The sequence below is a fragment of the Rattus norvegicus genome, chromosome X (assembly GCF_036323735.1).
Source record: "Rattus norvegicus strain BN/NHsdMcwi chromosome X, GRCr8, whole genome shotgun sequence".
Lineage (NCBI taxonomy): Eukaryota > Metazoa > Chordata > Mammalia > Rodentia > Muridae > Rattus > Rattus norvegicus.
In genome coordinates this window covers 111,942,286-111,966,313 of record NC_086039.1, presented here as the reverse complement: position 1 = coordinate 111,966,313, position 24,028 = coordinate 111,942,286, and the positions used below count along the sequence as shown (strand labels likewise).

Sequence of the window (24,028 nt, the reverse complement as noted above, 5' to 3'; positions counted from 1 at the left end):
AACCTTTCCTTGTAATGTCCTCATTTCTCCTTTTTATTTAAAATTGAAAATAAGTTTGTTTTACACAATATATTCTAATTATAGTTTCCAGGATCCCATCTCCTCTTAGGTCCCCACTTCCCCACTCTGCAAAATCAACATCCTTTCTCTTTTTGCTCTCTCTCTCTTTCCTTAGAATAAAAGCAGGTCTCTGAAAATAATAATAAAACATGGTAAGATAAAATAAAAACATACAAACCAGAATAGGACAAAAGAAACAAGCAAACAAACAAATAAAAAAGCCAAAGAAAAAGCACAAGAAACACATGCAGACACTGAGACACACATATTTGTACACACAGAAGAACCATAGAACCAAAATCAGAAGACACAATATTTAAGAGAAGAATCTTTAAGGGAAAAATATAGCCAAGACAAAGCATTATAAGACAAAAGGAAAAATATGTCTTTAAGTTTGTTTTGTGTTGGCCATCTATTGCCAGTCATGAGGACTGCCTTTAGGTATGGTTTGTATACACAGTGAAATTACACTGAGGAAAACTATTTTCCTTTGCAAGTGGTTATCAATTGGAGATAGCTTCTGGGTTCCAAATGGGGGATTGTGTCTGCTTCCCAGTATGGAACTCTAGCTAGCTTAGGCCTGTGCAGGCCCTGTGCATGTTGTCACAGGATCTGTGAGTTCATTTGTGCATCAGTCCTGCTGTGATTAGAAGTACTTATTCCCTTGGGTTTTTTTTTCATTTCCATTGGCTCTTAAAATCTTTTTGCTTCCTCTTCTGTAGTTTCCAGAGCCCTGAGGGGAGATATTTGATGGAGAAATCTCCTTTAGGATGTAGTGTTCCAAGGTTTTTCACTGTTTGCATATTATCCAGGTGTGTGTTTCTATTTGTTCCCATTTACTACTAGAGGAAGAAGCTTCTCTGACGATGGCTGAGACATATACTGACCTATGAGTACAGAAGAATGTCATTAGGAGTCATTTTATTGCTCTGTTCTGTTGGAAGCGATGCCCTTAAAACCCTCGATTATTGATGTTAATAGTATAGTTAGAGTTAAGTTTGACTGAGTTCATGGAAAATCCCCAGCCAGCTGCAGAAGACTAATACAAATCTGGTGGTCAGAATGACTAACAATATGACAAAGTTGTGACCTTGCTGAGAAATACATCTGATGTCAGGATGCCCACTGATATGACCTGTAAACTTTCTGAGAAACCAACATCCTGCTGACTAATGATATGAAAAACCTGTAACCTTCCTGAAAAACCAACATCCTATTGACATCAGCTGACCACACGAGTACTGTGTCCTTGGCCTGTGTAAATGTTTCCCACTTCCCTGCTCTCTCTGTTACCCCTGTTATGGTATAAATTCAGTCTTGGGAAAAAATAAAATTGTCGCCTTGATCAGACTCTTGTCTTGGCGTCCTTCTTTGTGTCTCTTGCCCTCATTCTCTTCCAGGTACCCTCTGCACCCTTGTTGACTGTCCTGCAGGGCGGAACAACTAGACAGGACACTGCTCTTTGAGGAGAACAGTAGTACTTTGTTTTCCCTTAAGTCAACAGACTACTTAGTTTCAGGTTCTTGACCACCCAGGAAATATTGGGGATGGGTTCCACCTCATGGAGTGTGTCTTAACTTCAATCAGCTAATGGTTAGTTTCTACCACAATTTTTGTGCCACATTGCACCCACATATCTTGCAAGATGGTCACCATTGCATATCATAAGGTTTATAACTGAGTTAATGTTTAGCTTTCTCCTTGCTAGTATGGAGAGTAGTTCTCAGGACCATAAACAGTAGTCAGCAACAGTAAATATATCAGCTAGACTTTTCCATGTTCAATGGGTTCTGTCTTTAGCTTTGGAATGGAAATGTTCATTCTGTAATACTGTATATTGGAAATGTGTAATTTGCTTTTTAATGTCATAGGGGCTCACAGTTAAAAGACTGCCTTAACTCTCAGACAATAAAGTGTTGGGCTTGATAAAAACTATGGGAAAATTTGAACTTAGAATGAATGTATTTTTTTTCCATGCTATGGCAATACAATTATGGGGTCCAGGAGTAGATGCTGTTGTTTGAAAAAGAAATGCCAATTCTAGGCTCAAGTATATGAATACTTGGGCCCATCCGGTAACACTGTTATATAAGGTTGCGAGTCTTTAGGGGATGGAGCCTTTCTGGAAGAAATACATCACTGGGTTAGACCTAGAAGTTTTGTAGACTGGCTCAACTTCCTAAGTATTCTCTGCTTCTTCATTTCAGATGCAACGTCACCTGTTGTCTCTGTCTCCTTCATCACCATGATAGAATATAGCATACCCTCAAATTATAAGCCAAAACAAACCCCTTTTCTTTTAAGTTGTTTCTTTCCAGTTATCTGGTTACAGAAAACATACCAAGAGAAAATTACTTGTTTCATTGTCTCCAAATTATTTCCTTCCTTTATCTCTTGAATGCCTTTCAATCACTGTTCAGAACAAGTTTACCAGTGACTCCCATGTTATACAATGGTATGCTTAATTCTTAGTCCTTGGCAAAACTGTGGTATCTTCAGTGTCCTTTGCTCAGTTAGTGACTGCTCCATCTTCCCTACATTACCCTTTTCTCTGCTAGTTTTCTTCTCTTGTTTAGTTTTATTTTCTTTCTTGGGCTGTGTACTTTGTCCCATGCTCAATGTAGTTTCAACACCAAATTCTGGGCACCCTAGCTCCCATAATACATTCAATTATATCATTTTATTGTTGGTTTTCATATCAGTTATTTTGAGATGGGAAGAAGCCTTGAGTGCTGACTGTATATTTTGACATGGGCATGGCCTGTCAAGGACATGAGACAATTTGCTCAGCCATTACCTATATATGCCAGGCTCAAGTGGAGTAGGCAAAGCTCTATCCAAGGAATTGAGTATGAGAGTTTATGATCAACTGATTGCTGTGTGCAGAGACTAGTGACTGCAGCTTCTTTCTCCTGGGTGTTTACAGCCTGAGCTCCCTAGCCTGCAGAGATGACCTACTGAGACAGCTAATTCCCCACCCATGCTGTCCTAATGAACATGCCGAGGTTCCAATTTGATGAAGTAATGGTAGGCGAATCCTACCTGATCTCAGTTTCATGGTAGATGTGTCTGTGTACCTGTCCTTTCTTGATACCCTTTGTCACCCCTAGCCAGGGTTCCAGGACCCAAACTACATAGGCCACAGTAATTTCTATTGCAACATCAGTACCAACCTACTCCAAGGCACCATCATCTCTTATCTACATTAGCTTTCCGAATGGATTCACCTCCTTTGTTTTGTCTGTTCTTAACACAGAAGACATAGTGAGCTGATTCAATTCCACATCAAATTATGCTACTATGCTAGCTAGTGTTTTGTCAAGTTGGCACAAACTAGAGTCATTTGGGAAGAAGGGACCTCAATTGAAAAGATGCCTTCACAACAGTGGCCCCATGGGCAAGCCTTTCTTGAATAATAACCATAGACAGTAGACCCAGTTCACTAGGGTCTAGTACCCTGATGGCAGTGCTACCCCTGGGTAGGTAGTCCTGGATGGTATAAGAAGGCATACTAAGATATCCATGAAGAACCAAGTATGCACCATTCTTCCACAGCCTCTGCTACAGTTCCTGCCTCTAGGTTCTGCCTTGAGTTCCTACTCCAATATCCCTTGTATGGTGGACTATAAGGTATAAGATGAAACAAAGCCTTCCTTAGGCTAGTTTTTTTATGGCCATTGTGTTTTATCACAGCAGTAGAAACATAACTAAAACAGCTACTCTCTGTTGGATGATTTTTTACTTCTTAGTCAAAGCCAAAGGTGTCACAGCAACCTTAAAAGCCTCAATTATCTCAGCATCACTTCAACTCTCTGAAGTTATCTCCCACTATGCTTATCCTTATTCTCAACTCTATGAACACTAGCCCTATGCTGTCCCCCCCAGTTACATCATGATTCAGTTTCAGGACCTGTACACAAGCTTTTGCTGGTGTAAATGTGCTACATCCTGGTAAATGCCAATCTACAGTTCTCATTTCCCTCAATATCTCCCTGCCTAGGCCAATGACTGTACACTTACATATCCAACAAAACTGCCTTATCTCTGTTTTTCCTTCTCTCTTAGTTTTCTTCACAGAATTTATAGTCTAACATGCCATATATTTTAGTTAATTCAAGATGCCATAGCAAAAGATCATGGACTAGATATCATAAATAGTAGTGCATTTATCAGAGTTCTCAATGTATAATAACCCAAGATCTAGATGCAGACAAATTTCAGTTCCTTTTGGAGACTTTCCTCTTGGCTTATAAGCAGCATCCATACCTTCATGGCTCACATGTGTGCCCTCACCCAGATGAGGGAAAGTAGGAGGGAGAAATCTCTGTAAAATCAGCAGGGTTTAGAAAAGTGCTAATCCCTCAGACCAAGGCCCCATTCTCAGGGCCTCATCTAAACATAAATATTTTCCCTCTAATTCCATCTCTAAATTCGATCACATTGTGACTTTGTACCTCAACTTATGAATCTGTGGGAAGAAAAACAAACTTTTAATGTAAAATATTATATATATATATATATTCCATAGTATGTCTTACTGACACAGAGACTAACATCACATAGAAAATACTAAGTGTCTGACTGATATTGCTTATTGTCTGCCTTTCTTATTGGAATTGATATTTTATAAAGTTTGAGATTTGATTCATTTGTGTTCACTATTTTACTCCTTGTGTTTTCAGTTATCCTTGGCAAGCATTATGGACTCAATAAATATTTACTGATTCAGTGGATGGAACAAATTATTGGTAGCTTGATGCAAGCACTAAGTAGGAAAGTAACAGACTGATTGACCAGAATGGAAGCCATCAACCTTGGCTTGTAGGAACTATTTGCAGATGCCTAGAAGTCAACCTCCAAAATTCTGCCTTACTTGATCTAGAAGGGCCCTGGTCATTGTCTCATTTTTAATATTCCCTACATGATTCTCAATGTGAAGCAGACCTGAGAGCCAATGAATCTGAACTGAACTGGAAACATGAGAACCTACTGAAAATAAAATACACAGGGGAGATTTCATCTTTTCCTGACATAGTATCATTTATGTAGAAACTTGGAGGATAAATCACAGGCAAATTGGGGGCCGGGAGGAGGTTTACTTCCTGGCAGAGGGTCAGAATAAGAGCAAAAGCATTGGAGTAAATTGAGTTTGGTGTTTTCTCAGAACAGAAGGTTATTGTGGGTGGTGCAAAGCAGGAAAGAAGAGTGGGACAAGATGAGATTAAAAAGGTACACAGGAACTACATTATGCTGAGTTCAGTAAATCGTGCAAAATATTTAAAAAATTACTTCACGAGATAAGAACTGTGAGAAGATTTTTGAAGAAGATGTGATCTGATTTACTGTGTTGCATAAAGGTATCAGAGAACACAGAAAGAACCTGGGAGACTGCTCTGGTACTCAAGAGCCTGAAGTAGGCTACTGGCTAAGGGGGGCTGTCTCCATGCATGGAGTACAGTCAACTCTGCTCAGAGAAACTCTCACACATTTGTAACATTTCAGACCTAGCTAATTTTGTGATCAGTGGCTTTGGAAGCTAGAGTCTCTATACCCCGATTTATCCAGGCTGCCCTAGTGAATCAGGTAGTGGAAAAGGAGCTATCTACCTAGCAAATGGTCAAATCTGAAAGGGGTATTTTTTTAAGTGATAGTAGGATTTCCTCATATGAAATTTAAAGAACTCAACTAATTTTCAGTCTTGATCCTTAAGACATGAACACACATAGACGTGACAAAAGAGAAAAGAAGTTAAGTATTCAAAGGGAGATACAAACAAAAATTGGTAACTTCTATCTTTTGTTTGGCACTCACCTTATGCTGAGCCTTATCATGGGCATTGCCCATGTTCCTGTTTTGTCTCCATCACAATTCAATACTGTAGGGAATGTGACATCCCATGATGATGATAACAAAAATCTTGACTAACATTCACTAAGTGCTTACTTAGTATCAATCAGTCATCAAGCAAGGTGTGTATATAGATTCTATGGATGATGATAACTAAAGCCAGATATGATAAATGATTTATTTCAAATCACAGAACAAGGCAGTTGCAGTTCAGCTAGTCAAGCATGAGTGACCTTAAAGAGTTATAAGATTTCACAGCAGGTGGCACCTACCTTATCTAGAAGATACATATATACATTGAACAGGCAGAATATACATGTGGAGATAAAAAGAAGGGCGTCATGAAGGAACTAGAAGATGGCCTCACTTGGTTTGAGTTGAGGATATATAATGCAGAATAATAGTTCATCACAGTTGTGCCTTTTGGTGTTCCTAATCATACCACTTGGGCCAGTTAGGACCTGCAGCCTCCTATCAAAACAGTTCACCACTCAAATCTTCATGCTGAAGTGCTTGACTTTGTAAAGCCTCCATTACTCAACACCAATCAAAGAAACTTCTTCTTACATCATAGAACAAAAGACTTTGAAATGGGACATCTATAGTAAACCCCTACTCTCAAAGCTCGCGGCAAGTTAGCAGAAGAGGAACTACAAAGATTGTGGTAGTAGTTTGTTGGGCTGGTGGATTATTTCAAGAAAACCATGTTTCCTGCACACAACAGGACAGATACACATATAAAATTACAACTTAGGACAACAGGCACAAGACCTGTATAAGTTCAAGCCAAACACAGTCCTAACATAAAGGAGAAGTAGGCATGAAGTCCTACCCATGGCAGCAGAGTTGTTGTCATTTGGTGGCTGCTGGCAGAGAGGGAGAGTCAGTGTTCATTAATAGTGTATTCAGAGTAGGACATCCCAGGGTAGTTGGCCAACACAAACTGGACTTGATTAATTTTTAGAAATGGAAAAATATAGAGAAAAAAGAGAGAAGATGAAGTTAGGTGAATTGGGAGGTAGAGGTGAATCTGGGAGAAGTTGTGGGATGATCAAAATTGTGGAGATAAAGCAGGTCATGAAACATTCTCTAGGGTATGATCTCCTAGAACTGTTGATAAGCTCACAGACTGGCCAGATATATCTAGCGGAGTGCCAGAATGCTATGTAGACTCACTTCCAGTACATGCTACTGACCTTTATAACAAACCCATAGCACTTTTATAATTAGGAAAAATACTCATATTTCCATTGTAGCAAAACAAGCAAAGCCTCCATCTTAGATTATCCTTATCCATCTTGTCTTTGGTAACACTTTGTCAATGTTCATATGTTGGATTCAGTAATGCATTTGGTCATTTTCTCTCATAACTTTCTCATGAATGAACTGAAATAAAACAATGAGGTTTTAACCAGACTATAACATAGCCCAATGGAGTGGCAATTGATTAAAGAATTTTACCCATAGCATAGGTGGCAACCAGCAGAAAGGTCTCCAGAGAAGAGCCCCAGGGCTTTTCCAACTTCATTAATAATTTACGTGATATATAAAATGTACTTACCACGTCTGAAGATGACTCAAAGCTGGCAGAGGATCAAATATGTTGAAGAACAAAATTGAGATGCAAAGTGAACTCAGATGGGCCGGTGTACTGGGCTAAAATTTAAAAGGTGAAATTTAAATAAGATAAAGGAAACTACTTAACAAAAACCTTAATAGTCCATTTTGTGACACTGGAAGACAAGACATTGTCTCAGAAGCAGGTCACATAAAAACTGACCAAGCAATCAAGAAAGATTTAAGGTTGAGTTGAGTCACATACACATTTTGAGATAATAGTTTAATGAAGGTAGAATATTTAGTTGGTAAAGTGTCAGAGTACCATTTTGGGATATCTTAATTAAAGTACTATTTCCAAATGATGCTAAACATGATTGCTGTCCTGGAGCCTCCAATATTCCTTCCTAGGGTCTCCTACTTAATTTTAAACATCACATTCTTAGATGATCACTGAAAAGATGTAATGTCTCCCAAGAAGAAACAGAAGTTCATAGAAGGAGAGGGTTTGGCAGAGACTTGGGATCTATGAAGCAGGAGGGTAATATACAGGGCACTCATTAGCCATCAAATGCCAAATCTCTACTGTTCTACAGAAATATCCTTGTCTTGGGTTACTTGGGTGAAAGGATCACTGCTATCCAGGGGTGGCAAATGGGCAGGGTGAACAATTAGGTCTGTTACGTAGCTTCTCTGACCTAGAGGAGGTACTGCTGGAGGCTAGGCAGGCTGATAAGGCAAGAGGGTTTCAAGTCCCAGCCGCATGAGCTGATGACAGTGGCAGAACTATCCTAATGAGGCCTCTGGTTCTGAGGGACTACGTGTCTTTTCCTGAGTCACTGTCAATATTCCTTTCTCTGTACCCCTACTGTACAATAAGACCACACTATGCAGTCCATAGAGTGTTAAGGGCAGCTTTGTGGGACTTGCTTGACTTCTATCTTATTTATCATTGTTTCAGGCTCCCTGAGGAGTAAGCAACTACTGGGGAGGGGCAGATGACTGAGTTGCCATCTTAAGTTCATACTTGAAGGAGCTTCTCCATTTCTTTTCACCTCCCTGAAGATAACACTCTTCACTTAACTAAACAAACAAGCAAACAAACAAACAAACAAAACAAAACACATACAAAAACAAAGCAAAAAACCTTAAAACTAAAATTAAAACATCTGCATTTAGTGACCTGTCTAATTTTCTATCCCATTACCTTTCCTCCTTTCACGTGTCTGACTTAAGGAAGTTCTTGCTGTTCTTTCTGCTCACAACACTTCCCTTAAGATGCCTTATCATTCATTCTTTCATTCTCTCACTTCCTTCAAAACTCAATTCAGATCACCTATTCAGTGAGGCTTTCCCTAGCCCCTTGTTTAAATTCTATGTTGTGCAGGTTTACACACACACACATTCACACACACGCACACACACACACTTCTAACCACTTTACATACTTAAAATAATAAAAGATGCATTTTAATAGTTCTTTTTGATTTTTCTTTCTATTGTACTATAAGTCCTTTACACGTAGACACATAATTCTCATGTCGTGTGTGTGTGTGTGTGTGTGTGTGTGTGTGTCTGTGTGTGTGTCTGTGTGTGTGTCTGTGTGTTTCAGCTTCTAGCACACTGACAAGAACCATAATAGGTACTCAGTAAAGGTCTGCTGGACTAACTTCCTATCGTTTGCTCTAATTCCAAAAATCATGTGCTAGTAAAAACAAAATTTAAGTTAGGTACAAAAGAATTTTCACTTTTAAAACTGGCCTCCAAGCTGATAAAAAGAAATTGAATGCTGAGTTGTAAGACTTGAGGTGCTTTTGTGAATTTTTCTCAATTTCTTTCATTTGTCATGCAACTATGTCACATTTCTTTTTGGCTGATGATAATAATTATAGTAGCTGATATCAGCTGGGTGCTTACAACACTGTGATAAACACTTTACTTGATTAAGATATTTAGTCCCTATGATAATCCTCTGAAGTTGGCACTATTAAAATTCCAATCTTAAAGATCACGACACTGAAAAGCCAGGAGGTATGTCCCAGCCAAGGTCATATGACTAACATCAAACAGATTTCAAGGTACATGTTATTAGCCCTTGTGATCAATGTAAGAAGGAAAATTGCTGCTAGTATTAATCATGCACCAGCAATTGTGCTGATTATCACACCATCTCATTTAAATCTTGGAACAACACCAAGACATGTACTATACGTATGACTATTTTTCAGTACTAAACTACCTGTAATGTACTCAGCTATTCTCAGTCCCTCTTAGCATCTGCCTTGGTTTCACAAACGTGCTTGCTTCTCTTTCGTCACATCTCAGCTGGGATACTGGCAAAGCTGTCTATAACTTGTACTCTCCATGCCCTAAAGACTAGGCCTCTGGAACAGATGAGGATTTCAGCCCTCACATGTCCTATCATCCCATCTGAGAATATACTTCTCACTAGCTTGCTTCCCCCATCCTGCCAATTTCACCCTAAAGCATAGTTTAGATGCAGTTTTCTCCAGGAATCCCTCGTTGGCCTTTCTGCCATGATCTCTATTTCCCTTTCCATGAAGTTCATATACTATGGTCATCTCCAGCTTTGTAAGGCTGGCTTTCTTCCATTCCATTCAGCTACACCTGTCTCAGTTAGACTCCAGCTCCAGAAAGCAGCTGAGCCCTGTGCTCCTTGGAATGTCCTGAGTCAATTGTGTACATATAAATAGTAAACCGTCAGCAATTACTGTGCTGATTCAGTCATAATGTGCTACCCTCAGAATTGTACAAATGTTCTCTTTTCAAGGTGCTCTCACACGTATTATCTCACATAGTCTCTCAGCAGACCTGAGGAATAAGAGGAACAGGTCTGATTTTTCTCATGTTGACAGTTAAAGGAATTGGGAGCCAGGAAAGTTGAATAATTTGTCTTAAGTCGCATATCTGAGAAGTGAGACTTCCTCTGGGACTTGACACCCTGGAGGCTTTGTTCTAGAGCACACTGATTCCACAGAAAGAAGCTGCTGGTGGGAACGATGCTAATAACCTTCCTATACAGGTCTTCATTCCATCACAGGCAGGAGGCAAAGGCAATACAGAATGCCAAGAGGCAATATCCTCAGTGCAGACGGAAAGGAAGGTAGACATATCCACTCTATCGAGAAGTGCCTGAGGGTCATCGGTTGGAAGGTTGATAACTCGGTTATGATCTATGTGGAGAGAACTGGCAACTGAATATTGTATTCTACACATGGCAAACTGTTTTAGCCCTCAGTAGAAAGGAGACAGCCTAGCAGATGGTAGGATAACAGTGGAAGGGCATGAACAGGCACAAAGATGATGGAAACCTGGGTGCAGGTTCTAATTCTACCACCAAATTTGGATGTGACTATGGGGAAGGCTCCAAACCTGTCTGTTGCTGTATTTCCTCTCTAGGAGACTCCAGTTTATAAGGCTACTCATAGCTTGAGTATTTAATAAGTTTAAGATACATGGGCTGGAGAGATGGCTCAGCGGTTAAGAGCCCCGACTGCTCTTCCAGAGGTCATGAGTTCAATTCCCAGCAACCTCATGGTGGCTCACAACCATCTGTAAAGAGATCTGGTGCCCTCTTCTGGTGTATCTGAGGACAGCTACAGTGTACTTATATAAGATACATATATCTATAATCATAAGTTTAGGATCTATTGGAATATACCTGGACTGTAAAACTATTTCACAGTGTAGTGTGAAAACTATTTTCAAATTCTTTATAAACATGGGAAGGTGAAATGATTTTGCATCAATATCCAGATGTCAAAGTGTGCATCTGCTTTTAAAAACGGAACATTTAATCTATTGTTGGTAACACATACCTGTATTCCCAGTACTTGGGAGACTGAAGCAGAAGATGAGGAATTCAAGACTAGCGCATTCTACTATTGATACCTGTCTCAAAGTGGGGTGGTTAGCAAAGCAAAGCAAACAAGATGGCTTAAAATAATTTTGTTCTTTTTTAATCTTCCTAGAGAAATGATCTGGACATGTAAGGCTTACTTATCTGTTTACTGCTTAAAGTGTAGTAGGTAGTGTGATAAGTATTATGGAAAAAAGCTGAAAGCCAGGTAGGAAGTCAACGGTTCTGAAATGGTATGGCTGGAGATCCTACAAGGCCAAAAGTTGTATAGATGGTGACAGAGGGGCTTCAATGATCACATGGCCACATAGTCAGAAGTTTCCTGTGAATAAGAACACAACATTGCTTCCTCTTTTTTTGTGGACTTTATGGATGAAGAGTTGTGCACATTAACATCTTTCACATGCCAAGAACACAGTGAAAAGATAAATGGTGAGTGTTGAGTGAATCAAAACACATCTCTAAGGCTGAGGAAATGGCTCAGTCAGTAAAAGGCTTGCAGCACAAGCATAAGGAACCAAGTTTTATCCCCCACACCTATGTAAAAACCTGATAGTTGTTTAGACCTGTAATATAAGTCCTGGAGAGGTGGAGACAGGAGGATTCCGGAAGCTGGACAGCTGGCCTTGCCATATCAGTGAACTCCAGTTTTGGTGAGAGACCTTGTCTCAAAAAATAATGTGGAAAGTGACAGGAGAAGACCTCCAGCGCCAACCTCTGACTCCACATGTATGCAGGTGCACCTACACATGTCTTCACGCACACCTACCTGCCCATATTCTGCACCCTTGTGTGTGCATGCACACACACACACACATGCGCGCGCGTGCGCTCACGCAATTAACAAACACAATTTTAACGAGTTATTTTATTTCAAGAAGGTGGAGTTTCCAATAGAAAAATACATACCAATGCCTGGAAGACAGGAGAAGAGTGTGCATAAAAGCTGTTTGGACAGATGTTTGGCAGAGTTCTACAAAGTCCTTGCTAATGAACACCAACTAAACACCCCAATGAAGCCAGATGCATTTCCTACATAATGGGGTCAATGCAATTAGCCTGATACCCATAGCCAAACTCCTAACTTGACCTTATATGTTAGGCCAGGGCTATTACATGGTATTAGGATTCAGTTCTAATTAAACAATAGCCAACTGTGTTGACCTATGCACAGCATGGCAAAGATAGGGAGGGAAAAGAAATGAACCATACTGCATGCTCTTGCTAGTAATTTCTACTCTGGTTTAGGACTTGACAGATTATTTTCTTTGTATATCCAAATGAGAAGTGAGTAGTTCAAACACATTTGACTATGTGCTAGAGTAAGGTAAAGTATTACTTCATAAAATATGTACACACACATATATGCATATATATACATGTATGAACTAAATGTTCATAACTACGTATAACCATGTAAAATTATGAATGTACATGGAACAAGCATTTCATGAAGCCATATTTATCTTTACTGTATGAAATGTACAGTGTTATTCCCTTCCTCTTTTGTTGGTAATAATACTCCTCCTTGCTCATGAAGTTGATTTCCTGGTGAGTAATAATCTCGTGTGAAAACAATGCTATTGACCAACACTGGCCAAGTCTGCCCCACATCCTAACTTATTTGGGTCTTTATTAAATGTGATTTGTTGAAAGAGCATGCTACAATGGAACCCAGAGACTCATGGCTATAAGGTGAATACTAAGCCACTGATTTGTATCTCCAGTTCCAGAACATATTCAAGTATTCCTTTCCAAACCTATGGATCCAAGCAGAAGTTCTTTGAATTCAAACTGTGAATCTTCATGTGCACATGAACACACACACACACACACACACACACACACACACACACACACTTTAAACCAAGGACCAGCTGTGTACTGCCAAAAAGGCATCCCAGTTCTAAAAAACAGAGGCAAATGCCATCAACAGTAATTGCTGTTATGCTGTCCTTACCAGCATAAGAGATTTCCATTCATTATCTAACTGAAGCCCTCATGACAACCCCACTTCATAAGCGAGGAAGCTGAGTCTTAGAGCACTTTAGTAATTTGCTGAGAGCCACAGGCAGGACAGATAAGGCAAGGGCAGGACTCTGGATTTTCCCATGGTTTTCTTTCCATAATTGGATTATGAATCTATTGTTGCAACCATACTGCCTCCTCTCATATCCCTCCTAAGAACATATGCAAAAGCCCTACAATGGTCTGTACTATCCCAAGTTCACACTCAAATTGCTCAATCATCCAAGGTATAGATCAGATACAAAACAATACTTAACTCTGCTAGTCATTGGGTATTTTTGTTTCCATGGAATATGCGAGTCTCCATTTAGACCTTGCAACCCAACTGCAAATGTGGAAGGACAGAGAAGAAAAGCAGGCGCACTTAGCAGAAACACCTTTTCCAAATCCCCATAGTAGGTTACAGCCAAGCTATAACACTGTGACTCCCTTCTGGCCTGATAATGCACTTAGATGGGCTCTCTCAAAAGCTCCTAGCTTCCTCTCATTCTAAGCCTAGCTCCCTTTAAGTCAGAGGAAAAGATGGCTTGTTTTCTGCCTTCCTCCACAGAGAATTTGCCACCAATTTCAGAAATGTATGAGCTCTCCTCATACACTGCCTGAGGGACAGGTTGCCCCGACCTCAAGGAGGCTGTGTTGAAGACTGGCGGCATTTCTATTTCTGTCTTGCAATTTGTAAAAAGCGCTGCACTATGCTTTTAAAAAAAATCATAGATTTCTTGATAAAGGCAAAAGGCTCCATTCCTCCCACAGAGGCAAAATGCCACCAGCCACTAGCAAAGCAGCCAATGGAAGTCTCTGTGGAGCAAAATGCTGCAAACCCACAGCTGAACTGTGTGGTGGACTGGATGGCTGAAGAGGAGGTGGAAGGAAATAAATGGCCCCCATTTAGGTTTCTTCAGCTGAGTATCTCCCTCCATTGAGAATATCTCCTCTGTTTCTGCCACAGACAGGGGTGTTTTTACAGTTTGTATGTGGTCATGTCACAAATGACTAGTTATCTATTAAACACTGCGCCAATTCTAACATTTTTCATCCCTTCCCCTTCACAATGTAGAGCTTTTACTTTTTACCCTTAACAATTCTTCAAACAACCCCCCTCTCTCACATACACACACACACACACACACACACACAAACACACACACACACACACACACACACACACGATAAAAATAAAAGCAAGAGTTCTTTACCTTAGCCTCAGTATTCCTATCTATAAATCTATAAAGTGTATAAAGTGAATTCACTGAATCTAGAGGTCTGTTAGGTCCATTCTCTGGTGCTAGGATTCTGTTCAGATATGCAAATAAATACCCAAGCATTGTCCCTGAAATGTTATTTCATGTACAGTTTGTTACAGTAAGCTCAGTAAGCTAATTTTAAATTGAGTATATGTGTACATGCCTTTCTCTCTCTCTCTCTCTCTCTCTCTCTCTCTCTCTCTCTCTGTGTGTGTGTGTGTGTGTGTGTGTGTGTGTGTGTGTGTGTGTGTCTGTGTGTTATTTTGTCTTTTTTTTTCCAGAGCAGAAGACTGAACCCAGGGCCTTGAGCTTGCTAGGCAAGCGCTCTATCACTGAGCTAAATCCCCAAACCCGTGTGTGTATTTTGAAACAGGGTCTATAACCAGTGTTGGCCTCCAAGTTCAACTGTAGCCAAGGATAATCTTTAACTTTTGGTTCTCCTGCTTCTACCTCTCAAGTACTGGGATTACAGGCTTGTACCATCAAACCACTTTGTTTGGTGCTAGTGGTGAAACCTAAGGGCTTATCTATGGTATGTAAGCAGTGTACTGAGTTATGTTTCTATTCCCCAAACAGTCTGGTTTTGTTGGTGAGGAGAATTAAGTTGTTTGATAATAGGGAAATAATAATAATAGTAATAATAATAATAAATATTTTTAATAATAAAATAATAATAATAATTATTATTCCCAGGAGAATTCTGATACGCTCATGAAGAACTGCATTGCCTGTTCCCATTGCTGTCACAGTTTCATTCTTTGTATTGGCATTCGGTGCTATAAAGCCTAGCTAGTCAGTTACCTCTTCTCCATATGCCATTTTCTCTCTCCATGTGAGAATCTAGCCTTGTAATAACTGAGGTTTCAACCTCATAGAGCTTCAAGCTAGAGCCATTCTCACCTCAGTAGAAGCATTCTGTTTGACATCAAGAAAATCCAAAGAGCTGTTAAATTTCCTTTGTGCCTGCAAGTCTCTTTCAGTTTGGCAAGACTGGCTCATAATTTGATGCTTTCATAGATTTTAATATCATGAGTGTACGAAACACCTCAGCCGCTGAATCTGTATTGTCAATCACCCAAGTGGTTCCTTCCCAGTGGCATTGCTAACAAGATCTGTGCTCGCTGTTGCTTGCCTACATAGCACATGCTCCTGTTTCACCTGCTTCCCACTGCCTAGTTCAAGAGAATGAGATACATTTGGAGACTTGGGGATGCTACCATGGTACTTGGGAAAAAAAAAAGAAAAGATAGCAAATGAAACATATTCTTTTGCAGTACTTCAAAGTGATTCATATCAACCTATGTCAGAATCCATGTCATTCTGTCTCCTAGGACTGAGTGTGCTCACACTCAAATAGTGATGATTTTAAGAGATATATCTCATAAGGTCACTATGGAGACTAAGTGAGTAAAGAGTCTAGAGACTATCTCAACAACAGCAGATCATGCTGATTATGATTCTTTCTGGCTAAATAGTTCTTTAAGCTTTCTATTTCAAATGACTATTTTCTGGTCATCTCTTTTTACCAAGGGATCTAAAATTACACTGGACACAGGACTATATTGTGTACATCTTAAAACCCTTACTGCGGAGGGAATGGATGGAAATCGTCTGTTTTCCTGTTTATGTACTTCCTCAACAAATACTTACTGGCTACCCATTGCATGACAAGTACCATATTAGATAACAATTGAAATGTGAATAAGAAATACCCAAGTTAATAAAGATGGAGGACAAAAATAATTGACATTAATATTGTACTTAAAAAAATGTAACGGTGGCCAAAGTCCTTGATTAGTAGAATCAGGACTGTAGGGAGAAGTGGGGGAAGGAAGAAAGGAATACAGAAATGAAGTAGACACAAATGAGCTTGGTGACAAGTAGAACCTGTGGTTGGGGTTAGGGAATATGGTGAGAAGAAGTGTAAAAGGAGATGTGTCCATAGAGGAAGGCAGGGAACAGGTCATTCTAGTGTAGTACTGTACCTTCATCCTAAGTGTATTGCAAAGTAAATTGGATTTGCAACAAAGAATCAATATACTCAACGTTTCAAATGTTTGTTAAAGTCTGTGCTGATTGTTGTTTGGAGTTGAGAATGTCTGGAAGACTATTACACTGAGACATGAAAATGCTCCCTCCTCAAATTAAAAACAACAGTGTTAAGATCTTATAGTCAGTGCTAAGTCACATTTAAGTCCTGCCCTAGGACATTCGTCTGAATGATGGTGGGTAGCAGTCCGGACCATGTACATCCATACTCTTCCCACTTGAGCATTTCTTGTCACTGGAGTACATGTAACATCAAAGCATTTCGCACCCCAATATTTTATCTCTTCCCTAGATGAAACAACTGTGGATGGGAAAGATAGGACTTCATTCTGATAGAACAATGGGCAGTGGAAGTAAGGAGTGCCTCAGGGCCAAGGCTGAACCATTATGTGTGCCTGTGAGTATGTATATTTGCATGGGCTTTCCCAAGTCTGTTCAAGGTGCTACACATGGGGATGCTTTAATGTGCGAACAGAATCTCTTCCTCAGTTCTTACACTTAGAACCAAGAAATTCAGAGTGTCTGTACCCATCTGCACAATTTTATGTAAGTTAGTATGTGTCTGTGATATAAATGGCACACCCATAACTATGGTGTCCTGGACATCCATACATGGCAGCCTAAAAGAATGGAAGTGAGTAGGAGACCATCCCACTAGCCCAAGACAAAGACGGCATTGGTCTATACAAGGTTATAGCTGAGGAGGTGGGGAAAAGGGGCCAATATTGGGGAAGGTAGTTAACAGGATTGCCTAGGGCCTAGTGTGTGATGTGAAAAGAAATAAAAGAAACTGGGGACAATTGGAGGTTTGAGCCAAGAAAGCAGGATAGCAGAAACCATGTAGAAATTCCTCTACAAGTCCTGCTATGAGCAAGTTATGATTTAAGATGTCCATTTAAGTAGCCAGCTAAACAGCCTCTGTATTGCAAGCTCCTTCTCATTAAGAAAGCTACACTTCACTGCAGATCTAACAGCATCTATTCAAGAGGTCACTGGGAAATTAGCAATCCTTGATATTCAGATACTTACTTTGCCTCAGAATGCTCCTTCCCATTCCTATTTGACCCAAGGTAAAAAAAATTCAACTTGATCCCATTGGTTTCTCCAGGTTTCTTATTCCACAGCATCCTGACACCTCTCTTTCTTTCAGTTTCTCACCATTTTCAAATATCCCTTTCTGTTTTTTTTTTTAATTATAACCCAAAAGCCTTCCTCTATAGGGAATGTACCTTCCTTCAAGGACAAGCTTGCTCCATGGATCAGTTCCAAGCAGCCCAGAACTCCATGACTTCACTCAATCCCTCTCCTCCATAAAAGAAAAAAAGGTACTCAGAGCGAGAAGCAGAGCCAAGTACGCTGAGACAATGAGCCAAGCACTGAGAAATTAGAGAAAGCAAAGCTGACGGAGGGGAAAAGAGAATTCATCAGGAATTCTTAAGGTCGCTGTGATCGCTTTGATTGCATTATCATGTAGTAGCCGAAGTCTACAGATTGATTAATACTCCTGCAGAAGAGAATAAATATAGGCTAGCAGCATGGCTACCCAGAACTGCATCTTCTTCAGAGATGATCCATGCTGGCAGGTGACTGGCAGTCCTTACTCCTGGGCCAGACACATTTCCTGTCACTCCCTACTTCCCAAGATAGGGATTGGGGTGGGGGGTAGTACCTTCAATAAATTTAAATCTGTCTCCTGTACATGGTGCCCCTGAGTCTCTTTAGATCATTCTTTTCACCACCTCCAAGTATCACATTCTAGATGGCCTGGAAAAGTCTTTGAAGGGAGGGAATACTTCTGGAAATTCACATGAGTCTTTAGAGCCTGCCTTTGCCCCATGTGTCCTGGCTGTGACTTACATTTCATATAACCCCGTAGAGCTTCCTAATCTCCTGCTTGTATTGCCAGAGGAAGAAAGCAATTATCATTTCCAGTGGTCCAGCGGTGCCTTACAGACTTATCCTCTGTGTGTCAAAGATGGCATGCTGTGGTACTGCCTCATCCCTACTAGCTACAGAGAAAGGGAGAGAGACAGAGTGATAGAGAAAGAGACAGAGACAAAGACAGACAGATAATAGATAGACAGACAGACACAGAGAGGACTGACTCATGCAGGCAAACATGGGAAAGGAAATACCAATTGAAACCAGATCCAAGGTCTTCGGCTTCAGTCCCACATATGTACCAGTGACGAGTATAGTATAAGTGCTCTATATTGGTTCTGTGTGTAAGGTCACCATTTCACAGCTGGAAGAACCAAAGCTCTGAGAGATTTGGATACTTGATGGAGATCACCAGACTAGAAAGAGTTTGAACCCAAAGTTATTTGACTTCAGTGCAACTGCCTACAACAAGCAAACAAGAAATATACTATTTCCACTAACTTTCTTCCCTATAAATAGACGAACTCCATCTATCTGTAAAAGTCTTGAAATGCCTACCAAACCACTGGCTCCAGCCCTGGTCTTTATTTTGCTTTCTACTAAATGGTACCTTTGTGCTTATGTACCCGCAAACTTATTTGGTGTCCCAAACAGCTTGCACTTGATGTGTCTCTTTCTGCCAGCATGGGCCTGTTTCTAGGGTGCCAACTTCAGAACCATCCCTAATTCCTCTCTGTCTGACCACCAAGATAGGACAAACTCCTTTTTATAGTGTCTTTTAAATTTACCTTTTTGCCATTTCAAATTTTCCAATACATCTTTTGTCTTAACACTGCATAAACTAACTGTCCAACAGTTTTCATGGGTCAGACATTCCAGGACACAATCCTCCTTAGTTTTATTAGTAAAGTATAAATTTATTGTTCAAAGAAGTTTCTCAACCCTTCACTCTAAATCCCCAAATTTTGACATTTTGGGAATTTCCTTCAGCTTTTCTGCCTGGCTAGACATTCTTTTTGTAATATATAATTTCTTTATTTAATTTATTTTTCTCTCAGATATTACATCCCAACTATAGTTTCTCCTTCCACTCCTCCCATGTTTTTCCCCACCCTTAATTTCCCCATGATCTACGACTTCACCATTTCCCTTCAGAAAAGGGGAGGGTCCCTGGGGATAACACGCAAACCTGGTATATTAAGTGTATTCTCCTCTAAATCATTTGAGAGTAAGTTGAATGTCATATTTCTTTATCCGTAGATACTTTAATATATACTATATATGGATGAAACTTCTGTTCATTGCCTGAAGACAATGAACAGGATAAATAAATTAATAAATAATATTTCTATGTAATCTAAAGGCTTTTTCCAAATTTAACTAATTAACCCAACAATAAAAGTTATCCAGTATAGGAGTCAAACAAAAATCAGTTCCAGAATTGATACTAAATTTCACTTTAGTCCTTTAAAAAGGTGTTTTTCAGTTTTTCTTATCTTTTAAGACCTTGACATTTTCAAAGAATACACTCTCCTCCAGTTCTAGCTACAGTTTTCAATGTCACAGTAGATAGAAAAGCAGAATATCATCTGACTTCCAGACAGAATTTGAGTTACAGAATTTGAAAGGGCCTAAATTTAGTGTTATTCTACTGTGTCTCAAACATTTCTCAAAATATCCATCATATCACAAACTCAACAGTATCAATATTACTTTACATTTTACATTCAATTTTATGACCACTCAGTGATAATCACTTTTGAATAATCACCTTCAGTCTATAATTGAAAAATTATATATACCAAAATTATGAGAAATTAAATTAATGTATGTTAGATTAAATGACAAAACAGCTATTTCAGAAATATAAAAATTAAGCATTTGAACCCATCTTCTGAGTATGGACATGAGCTTTAGTTTTAAATACACAAATATTTGGACAAAGGATAAGGAGTTGGTCTGTATAATCCAACTATTCCAGTAAAGTGAATTACTAGTACCAGGAATGACTTTATTCCTCTTGAGTAGGACTTAAGTCCAATTAAACAGTTACTACTGAGGTATGAGTGTTACTATTGAATCTTTAGGAATATCTTGCCATTCTGGTCATAGTTGTTCACACACATCACAGCTGGGTAGGACTTATGATTACTTCCCTTCCTTAGCAGCTTATATAGTAACTTCTGTTTCTATAAAAACCAGAGTTTAAGAAGGAGACTTTCAGTTCAGATTCAGCTCAAATCTCTCAAGTCTTATATGTAGTATCTTAGCTATTAAGACTTAGCTTCAGTAAAAGCCATATACAGCAAACCAGTTGCTAACATTAAACTAAATGGAGAGAAACTTGAAGCAATCCCACTAAAATCAGGGACTAGACAAGGCTGCCCACTCTCTCCCTACTTATTCAATATAGTTCTTGAAGTTCTAGCCAGAGCAATCAGACAACAAAAGGAGATCAAACGGATACAGATCGGAAAAGAAGAGGTCAAAATATCACTATTTGCAGATGATATGATAGTATATTTAAGTGATCCCAAAAGTTCCACCAGAGAACTACTAAAGCTGATAAACAACTTCAGCAAAGTGGCTGGGTATAAAATTAACTCAAATAAATCAGTTGCCTTCCTCTATACAAAAGAGAAACAAGCCGAGAAAGAAATTAGGGAAACGACACCGTTCATAATAGACCCAAATAATATAAAGTACCTCGGTGTGACTTTAACCAAGCAAGTAAAAGATCTGTACAATAAGAACTTCAAGACACTGAAGAAAGAAATTGAAGAAGACCTCAGAAGATGGAAAGATCTCCCATGCTCATGGATTGGCAGGATTAATATAGTAAAAATGGCCATTTTACCAAAAGCAATCTACAGATTCAATGCAATCCCCATCAAAATACCAATCCAATTCTTCAAAGAGTTAGACAGAACAATTTGCAAATTCATCTGGAATAACAAAAAACCCAGGATAGCTAAAGCTATCCTCAACAATAAAAGGACTTCAGGGGGAATCACTATCCCTGAACTCAAGCAGTATTACAGAGCAATAGTGATAAAAACTGCATGGTATTGGTACAGAGACAGACAGATAGACCAATGGAATAGAATTGAAGACCCAGAAATGAACCCACACACCTATGGTCACTTGATTTTTGACAAAGGAGCCAAAACCATCCAATGGAAAAAAGATAGCATTTTCAGCAAATGGTGCTGGTTCAACTGGAGGGCAACATGTAGAAGAATGCAGATCGATCCATGCTTATCACCCTGTACAAAGCTTAAGTCGAAGTGGATCAAGGACCTCCACATCAAACCAGACACACTCAAACTAATAGAAGAAAAACTAGGGAAGCATCTGGAACACATGGGCACTGGAAAAAATTTCCTGAACAAAACACCAATGGCTTATGCTCTAAGATCAAGAATTGACAAATGGGATCTCATAAAACTGCAAAGCTTCTGTAAGGCAAAGGACACTGTGGTTAGGACAAAACGGCAACCAACAGATTGGGAAAAGATCTTTACCAACCCTACAACAGATAGAGGCCTTATATCCAAAATATACAAAGAACTCAAGAAGTTAGACCGCAGGGAAACAAATAACCCTATTAAAAAATGGGGTTCAGAGCTAAACAAAGAATTCACAGCTGAGGAATGCCGAATGGCTGAGAAACACCTAAAGAAATGTTCAACATCTTTAGTCATAAGGGAAATGCAAATCAAAACAACCCTGAGATTTCACCTCACACCAGTGCGATTGGCTAAGATCAAAAACTCAGGTGACAGCAGATGCTGGCGAGGTTGTGGAGAAAGAGGAACACTCCTCCATTGTTGGTGGGATTGCAGACTGGTAAAACCATTCTGGAAATCAGTCTGGAGGTTCCTCAGAAAATTGGACATTGAACTGCCTGAGGATCCAGCTATACCTCTCTTGGGCATATACCCAAAAGATGCCTCAACATATAAAAGAGACACGTGCTCCACTATGTTCATCGCAGCCTTATTTATAATAGCCAGAAAATGGAAAGAACCCAGATGCCCTTCAACAGAGGAATGGATACAGAAAATGTGGTACATCTACACAATGGAATACTACTCAGCTATCAAAAACAACGAGTTTATGAAATTCGTAGGCAAATGGTTGGAACTGGAAAATATCATCCTGAGTGAACTAACCCAATCACAGAAAGACATACATGGTATGCACTCATTGATAAGTGGCTATTAGCCCAAATGCTTGAATTACCCTAGATCCCTAGAACAAACGAAACTCAAGACGGATGATCAAAATGTGAATGCTTCACTCCTTCTTTAAATGAGGAAAAAGAATACCCTTGGCAGGGAAGGGAGAGGCAAAGATTAAAACAGAGACTGAAGGAACACCCATTCAGAGCCTGTCCCACATTTGGCCCATACATATACAGCCACCCAATTGGACTAGATGGATGAAGCAAAGAAGTGCAGACCGACAGGAGCCGGATGTAGATCGCTCCTGAGAGACACAGCCAGAATACAGCAAATACAGAGGCGAATGCCAGCAGCAAACCACTGAACTGAGAATAGGTCCCCTATTGAAGGAATCAGAGAAAGAACTGGAAGAGCTTGAAGGGGCTCGAGACCCATATGTACAACAATGCCAAGCAACCAGAGCTTCCAGGGACTAAGCCACTACCTAAATACTATACATGGACTGACCCTGGACTCTGACCTCATAGGTAGCAATGAATATCCTAGTAAGAGCACCAGTGGAAGGGGAAGCCCTGGGTCCTGCTAAGACTGAACCCCCAGTGAACTAGTCTATGGGGGGAGGGCGGCAATGGTGGGAGGGTTGGGAGGGGAACACCCATAAGGAAGGGGAGGGGGGAGGGGGATGTTTGCCCGGAAACCGGGAAAGGGAATAACACTCGAAATGTATATAAGAAATACTCAAGTTAATAAAAAAAAAAAAAGAAAAAAAAAAGACTTAGCTTCAACCTCTGGGAGGCATCCAATGGGGAAAATACTAGCTCATATTATTTTGGGAGTCTCTTGGATTATACTGATCAACAACTCAAAAGGAAGTTATATTGAGGAACATCATTAAACATAGTGGCCCATAAAAATGGACCATTGATTTGAAATGAGTTCGTCACTAGAACATATGTAATAATGGCAATGACACAAAGGATGTTCCATCAGTATCAAAAGCAAATGATAGTGTCAAGAAGGAAAATATACAACAGTATACTGGAATTACAGGTGTCTGCCACTGTCATAATCTGCTAGGGGTTTCCTTGAAGAATTCTACCAAAAATTTGAAGAGCAAACTATACTAATTTACTACATCACTTTCTAAATGTGGCTGTGAGAACACTTTCTAACATACTTTATGAGACTAGTATTACTCTAATACCAAAATCAAATAATGATAACATATAAAACACAGAGGAAAGGAAGAAGAAAAAGAAGGAAAGAAAGGTAGAAGGAAACAAATTACAAAGAAA

At 39.6% G+C, this 24,028-nt stretch overlaps 1 protein-coding gene across 6 annotated transcripts in view; it reads right to left on the bottom strand.

Moving 5' to 3' along the window:
- Pak3 (p21 (RAC1) activated kinase 3) overlaps positions 1-24,028 on the bottom strand; it is a 258,071-nt gene that overhangs the window by 204,724 nt on the left and 29,319 nt on the right. For 4 of the 6 annotated variants that reach the window (XM_063279845.1, XM_017601940.3, XM_063279842.1 and 1 more), the window contains exon 2: positions 7,469-7,563. The exons of the other annotated variants lie outside the window; for them this stretch is intronic. The gene's annotated coding sequence lies outside the window, so the exon portion shown is untranslated. The remainder of the gene's footprint in view (positions 1-7,468; positions 7,564-24,028) is intronic. 6 annotated transcript variants of the gene reach the window in all.